The 7,500-nt window shown below is 35.5% G+C and overlaps 1 protein-coding gene across 1 annotated transcript in view; it reads right to left on the reverse strand.

The window, feature by feature from the left end:
* LOC144973161 (noggin-2-like) overlaps window positions 1-7,500 on the reverse strand; it is a 34,508-nt gene that overhangs the window by 19,413 nt on the left and 7,595 nt on the right. Inside the window, exon 2 of the mRNA XM_078915282.1 lies at window positions 2,472-2,989. The gene's annotated coding sequence lies outside the window, so the exon portion shown is untranslated. The remainder of the gene's footprint in view (window positions 1-2,471; window positions 2,990-7,500) is intronic.

The following is a 7,500-nucleotide window of genomic DNA, read 5'->3' on the forward strand; positions in this document are numbered from 1 at the left end:
GTGTAAATCAAGTATTCTGCCGGTTTAGATACTGAGTCCCCTCATTGTGCTTTAATAGAGAAGAGACAAGAAAACATATAATTTGGTGTAAACGGGCTCCAGCCCGATTAATTACCTCTATAATCAAACTAATTATACGCTTTTCTTGAGACAACAATCATTAGTAGAGACGCCAAGACAGTGTCCTATTGCCAAAAATGAAGAAATTGTCTTTAAAGAAAAGTACAGCAAAGTAAATTATCCTTAAATGTTTTTAAAGTGGCTCTTAAGAACTATAAGGCTAATGGTGTCGAGGATGACTTATCCCGGTTTCTGTTCCGTGAAATGCGATAGAACAAACTGTCTGCAACCCTTTTGAATAGGATGTTAGTCTATACCAGCATACTGATTGTCAGATCTAAAATACACCTGTCGAACCAGGTCCGATTAATCTGGGTGCTCCACCCATTAAGCCATCGGTTTACGTATTAGAATTGCATTTTCTTCAGATTTTATTATTCTTTCGATCAAGTGAGATGCCGCTCCAACTTGACAAAAATTATCTCAAAGCAGGTCTCAGACTTCACATTTTTTTGTCATGTTGGGAGTCATCTGAATCCATAGATATACGTCCTCTGGTCAAAACAAAATTATGTGTTTTGTCAGACTAAGCATGGCAGAAAGGGGAATGAAGAGGTTAACGTCAGACTTATTAGACAGACTGCAGGCACGCTGAGATGACAGGGAAGGTATAGATTTGTCTATCACATGAACTCAATCTATTTGCATGAACTCTGTGTCGAAGTGGTAACTCTAAATAGCTGTGGCGGTGGTCGTCTGGAGGGCCAGAAAGGTGGCAGCAACAGTCATGCATAACGTGCCAGAATCATACAGGATGAATGAGTTTGGCGCCTTTCCTTATTATGATCCGCTAAACCCAGGTAAGAAAACCATCTACAACCCCCGGCTATACCGCCTACAAATCAACACTTTTTTATTACTATGACTTTATGACAGAAAGTCGTACGGGACTAATTTATAGATACTGTACTCTCGATATCGTGGGGTATTTCTTCTGTAATCTACAGCACGCGCTGACACATTCTCTCGTACTGGAGCCAATCATTCAGTTATCAGGAAGGTATGTTGGCTATTTGTGATGTGGGATGTAAAAAATGTCAGGCCTTTTAGCGATCGCACTTTCGTTTGATTTCTGCGTTTTCATTAGATATGGCCCAGAAGTGGTGTCTGTAAACATCTGCGCTTAACATAGTATACGTATTGTGCCACTACTTTTCGCCTGAGAGGTTTAAGTTTAAAACCTCCGTATAATCCAATATACCTTAACCATTTCCTTACAAGCCATATTAAGAATTTTCCCCAAAATACCACACCCACCCAACACAAAAATATTTTTCTTACTCAAACAAACAAGCAACAAATACATTCTATTCATAATATTGGTCAGCAAAATGGACTTTACAGTGTCACGTTTTTTATAGCTATAATAAAACAATTTTCTTTAAATTGTGTGATTTACAAAAGAAAGCTGAATGATATAAGTGCTGGTTGGATCGTAACGAATGTGACGATTTTCCAATGGGTGGTAAGGAGAGGGTTAAACAGATGTAAACAAGTGATCGCTTCCTGTGGATACGACGCTGATTTCTTAAAATTAATAATATAATTTCCATCAGATGATTGACGAGCACACGTCTCACATTCAACCGACCCTTGACGGATTTTCACCAGTCTCTCTGTTGACACAGCATTGATTGGGTTGCTGGATCTAAAATAGATCTGAGGAAAATACTTTGCAATATATGGGCCAGTATCCTACTTAAAAAGTAACTTGTTAGTAATTGTTACTGTCTGTTTCACGCTAATAAAATTGATGAAAACTCCAGATTAATCGATTTTGTTCGTTAATAGACTATTTATTTGTCTACTTCACTGAATGTTAAGCTCTGAACGAAACACTAAATAATAAATATTCAACTAAACTAGTGATTAATGATGATATTTTGGTAAACTTAAAGCATGGATGACAAGGAAAATATAATTCTAGTTCTCCCGTATTACTAGACTCATATTAGTGGGCTAGAATCCAGTTTATGTCGCGTAAAAAGGACAGCTGAAAATCCTTGCCATGTTAGCTTGTCTCTGGGAAGAATACTAATCTATAGCAAACTGCACGCAGCAAGGTCCCAGGTTCAGGTATTTTTGCCAAGATGAGAGTCCTTTAAATCGATCGATATATAAAGGGCGAGTTTTCTGGCCAAATCAATAATAAATACGAGTTTGTTTTTTTCCAGAGTACGACATTTAAGTTAACTGGTTAAAAATTCGCTAAATAATGTCTTTCTGTGAGGGAGTTGCGTGCTCTATAAATGGAGCTACATTGCCCTTAAGAGATATAAAGAATGAAAAAATAATATATTATATCATTACATTTCTTTATGAATATTATGAAAGCATCGAAATGAACCTACCTGTGAATATGAGTATAATAGGAATGTGTAACAAAACCCAGAATGATATTAGTCCCTCTTGCAATGAAAGGCGTCAGGTAGGTGTCAGAGAAGTGTCAGCGATCTTGCTTAGGGTGTTGGGGTCAGACACTGTCAGAAACAATCATCACTGAATCCCGCCAAAAATGCAACAACTGCATTAACTATTCGACTTCAATCGTAAACATCATTAATATCCATGTCAACTTATTATTAAATTGACTCCACACGTTGGACAATCTAAGCCATGGTTGTCAGCATAGAGAAGTATCAAAAAGAATTTATCCATTACGTTCTATCCACTTTCCACAGCATTGATTTTGCTAGCGTAAAGAAACTATCGCACTAATCCAATACACTTGATGACTTTTAATGTCTAAACGTCATTAATGTTGATCAATTAATTCCAAAGAGAATAAACAAACTCTTTTGAGAAACCAGAGCAAATATTTCTCGTCTTTTGTTAGGTTGTTTTTCGTCAGACGATCTTGACTAGTTTTCTGGAGAGAGAAGGAAAAAAATAATATAATACGTGGAATGTTATTAAAATGTTAAACTAGAAAAGAAAATATTTTAACTTTAAAAAAAAATCCATTGTAGCATAAGACCCGTGTGGCAGGAGGAGTTTACACCGGTTTCTGTAGTGTTGTACGAACAGAGTTTACGTGTTATTCTTTCGATACGATGCTAGTCTATCACAAAAGTACTCTCCGCCAGATACCTATATGTAAATGTTGCTGCTCGAAGCTCGAAGAAATAAATAATGCGAAATTGAATGTATGCTTCAATTTAATATACGAAAAACAGATAAAATGGATGTTTCGGGTTTCCCCTTTATCAACAAAATAATACAAATGAAACAAACACTACAGTTACATTGTTATTTATCCAGCCAGATATAAGAAACCGAGCTACCCAATCACTGCTGGATGGACAAAAAACATCGACTGTCCCCGGAACCAATTCCAATTATATTACTCCATTAATGACCTGTTGGAACCCTCAGCATATCAACTAGTTTTGTATACATTTAAAAGTAGATGAAATTTGATGAAATATACACAGGTCGAAGTAGACTGACATAGTTTTTTTAAATATATTTATTTTGTTTCATCACTTTTTTAAAAAATAAATGTTAAAGATGACACCTTCATTTTCTGTTTACTCCAACCGAATGAAATTAAACAGATACTTCAGTACTTGATAAACATTTATCAAGTCTCACCCTGGAACAACATTGATCCGCGATGGAATAAATGACTTTATTAACTTGTAAGTCATTGTAATTATAGTTTTGGAGTTAACTAAATTAATATTTTATTCGATACATAATTGATTTCTGATATGTATTATCTCCCCCTTTTTTGTGTAAATGTTGCTTCTCGAAGCTCGAAGAAGTAAATAACAATGTGAAATTGAATGTAAGCTTCAATTTGATAAACGAAAACAGATAATGTGGACGTTTTGGGTTTCCCCTTAATCAACAAAACAGGATGAATCATTCATCCCGTTTTGTGAAACCGAAACCGAAACGTCCAAATGACCTTTTTAGACAAGATATAGGTTTCGGCTAAAAGATAAAATGAAATACAAGCAATTTGAAAACAACTCTTTAAATTCAAAGCATCCGAAGGATTGAAGTTTACATATAGACCGTCTACCCTTAATATCATGGAAGGAAAATTTTCACAACAAACATTCACATAGTTTGAAATAGTGTGAAGTACATTAGGCATAATAACCCAGTTGCGCATTATAAATGTCCATAATTATCTATTTATTTATTTGTTTAGTTTTGTCTGACAACAAACCTTTCGATATCTTTCGATATGCTAAAAGTTTCCAAACCACTTTGTCAATTGATATCATTTATCTGTGTTAAGAGCAGACCATATTGTTTAAATACCTTTATTTAAGTATACGATGTTATGGTTTGGCAAGCAGTTATATAATACACGTATTATAATTGGATTTAAATTCCTCATCAACATAAATAATCCTACGTGTCAGAAAAGTGGGGTGAACACAAAATGATTCTTTAAAAGCCCCGTCAAACAAAAACAAACCTGTTTTCCTAAACATCACAATATCAAAATTGCATACTATCATTCTAATCTGCGTTGAGAGCTCAGCAAGATAATTGTTTCCACAAGAACAGAATCAACCTTCTTGAAGTCTGACGACAAATTTTTTATACTTATCTTCTCAAAACCACTTGAGGATTACGGAGCGCCGTAAAATACGAAAGGAAACATAAAAACCAACATTTATTTCGGATCGATTTTTTTCAGTCGTAAAGAGATGCGAAATATTTCAATCCTAACGTTTTTCAGTCAATGTTAAAGTCATCATCATATAATGAGCACGTGGATCACGTATAAAGCTCACCGTGCAATTTTAAATTAATTTAAATAATTGTCTTTAATTCTTAAGAGAGAAAAATGAGCATAACTTAAATCTTGCAAATTCTAAACGAAGATTAAACAATGATTATACTAAACCATTATCCGTTAGTCTAATGGATGAAGTATGCATTTACAATCTTTGAGTGCAGAAATCACCTTTGTAGTTGGTGAAGAACCATGTGCCTTTAATATTGATTTGTCTTTTTGATTTATTTTGAGTTATTTATTTCGTGACAAGTGTTACTAAATATCTTAATTTTTGCACCTTTCATGCCATTCTAACGTAAGAAAGTACCCGAAACAGTCCCTTTTCTATTTATATACTTTATTTATAAACTTATTTATCTTTTTATTTTATTATTTTTTTCTTGCCATTGTTTGAAATTTGAATACAGTTGAGTTAATCCAATTGCGCATGTCAGAAGCAGATACCTGTGTCTGCCGCCGGAGACAGAATTGGCTATCTTATCAGACGTGAAGAGGCAACCTGTGGAAGTAATCTGTCAAAACATGTGAAAGTTTTAACCTAATCTACCACTTTGACTCCTCAAATAAATAAAACTTTTATTTCCCAGGTTCCCGGAAGACATTAAGAGATGAGGGGCATGTGTATACTTTATTTTATTTAGACAGCCTATCAACGTTACTGGCAATGAATAAAACATTACGAGAACAAGATACGGGTTGGTGTCAATTTTTGATTTAAATTGAGGGAGGAGAATCTAGAATCTTGGCGTCAATTGACGATAAGGATTACCTGCCTTTCGTTTTTTCTCTCAAACGTATTTTATTTTTTTATTTATTTATTTTTTTGGTTGTAATTTTCCGAATTTTTCAGAGTTGTGGATTGAATAAAAGTAACGACATAACATTCGTTGCTTTGTTGAAAATTCTTATAACGTCTGACAAATGGGCAGATTCCGTGGAATTCAGGCGTCCATAAGAGACTGTATAAATGATTTTGGCCCAATGTTTGAACTGAAAGAATCAAGTGCCCAAGATAACATCACAGTAGTAATTAGGTAGCTAGGTTAATTTTAGAATAGCTTATAGTCAAGTTGTGTGGTACCGTGGTCTCGACATGCGACCTGTAAGCTAAAAGTTCAAATCCTGCTGTTGGTGCCGTTAACGGCCATGGAAATGGCTCTTTTCTCACGACTTGGTCTCACCAAGTTGCTCTTGGCTTGGGAAGTCGTGGCTTGGAAGCCATCGCAAAATGCTTTGGGCATGTCAAGTGGATGTAGTGCATTATATAAGCCCAGATTTTAAAAATAGTAAAAAGCAATAGGAAACAGAGAGATGGACTTCGATGGCATGAGTTTCTATGCCCTATAGATATGATGGTGGTTTGATGAAAAGCACCGGCAACAAGTTTTTAAACTGGATATAACAACACAAACGAGGAAAGTCCGATATCTCAAGTGATGTAGCACTCGACTGACGAACAAATACGCCAGCATCGATTCTAGGTTCTGTCGAGATTATTGTCTGGCCCCTCCGTTCACAGTTTTCGAGTAACTGGGAACATTGGATCTGGCTGAAAGTATTTTGCAATAGACTAGCGTTCTGTCCAAAATGGTGGCATAGTAAATATCAACTGTCCAATTAACGCTAACCATAAAGTAAAATGCTACTGTTCAATCGATCTTGTGAATCTAAGGCACTAATTAAGCAACTAGGTAACTTAAGAGTGCTGAAGGACGCCAGTGCGAGTGTGTGATTTTGTGAGTGTGTAGTGTATATGTGTAGGTGTGTGTGTGTGTGTGTGTGTGTGTGTGTGTGGGTGGGTGGGTGTGTGGGAGTGTTTGTGTACATCAAGATGTGTATTTGTGTGTGGAGGGGGGGGGGAGGATGGATGGGGAGAGGGGGGGGGGCACTCGTGGCAGACATTAGAAAGTAATATCTGGAGGTGGAGCCATTCAATATAAACAAATAATATAAGATTTCTTTTTCTGCCTTTTTTTGTTTTATTTTTCTCTTTTAAGTTTATAGTTAATAATATTAAATTGGTGTCTTATAACGGAATAAATAATGGTATTCATTTTTCTGATTATCAACTAAAGTACATATTTTATGAATAACTGTAAAAGCGCATTTTTCGAATAGAAGAAGATATTAGGATGTTCTCTTAACAGTCGCAGCAAGCATCGTTTTTAACCATTAATTGCCGTACTATGGGGAAACATGTATTTAAAATTTGGCTAGATAACCTTGTCCTTCAAATATCCATCGGGTTAAAGGATCCTCACCTTGGTAAAAATCTCGAAGTCTCAGGTTTGAGAGTTTTGCCAAGAAATTTAAATCGATCAATAATTGAAGGACGAGTTTTCTGGCCAATTTTTTAAAAACGTGTTTTTCCGGTTTAGTCCAATCCTGACAACTTTTACAACTTTCATTGACTTTAAACCTTTCACGGAGGGGTTCAATATTACTCTAACGATCAAATAATAATTCATCGGATTATTTATCAGTATATAACCAGTGACCTAAATGTCATCCCTAACAGATCAATCAAAGCGATACAAACTGGGTTCAGCACAATATAGACTTATGTGCCCAAACGCTTTACAGTGGGTTTTAAGCCAGCTGTAACGCTTAGCATGTAA

Source organism: Berghia stephanieae, chromosome 5 (assembly GCF_034508935.2).
Source record: "Berghia stephanieae isolate SIO BIC M18660-M18661 chromosome 5, UCSD_Bste_1.3, whole genome shotgun sequence".
NCBI lineage: Eukaryota > Metazoa > Mollusca > Gastropoda > Nudibranchia > Aeolidiidae > Berghia > Berghia stephanieae.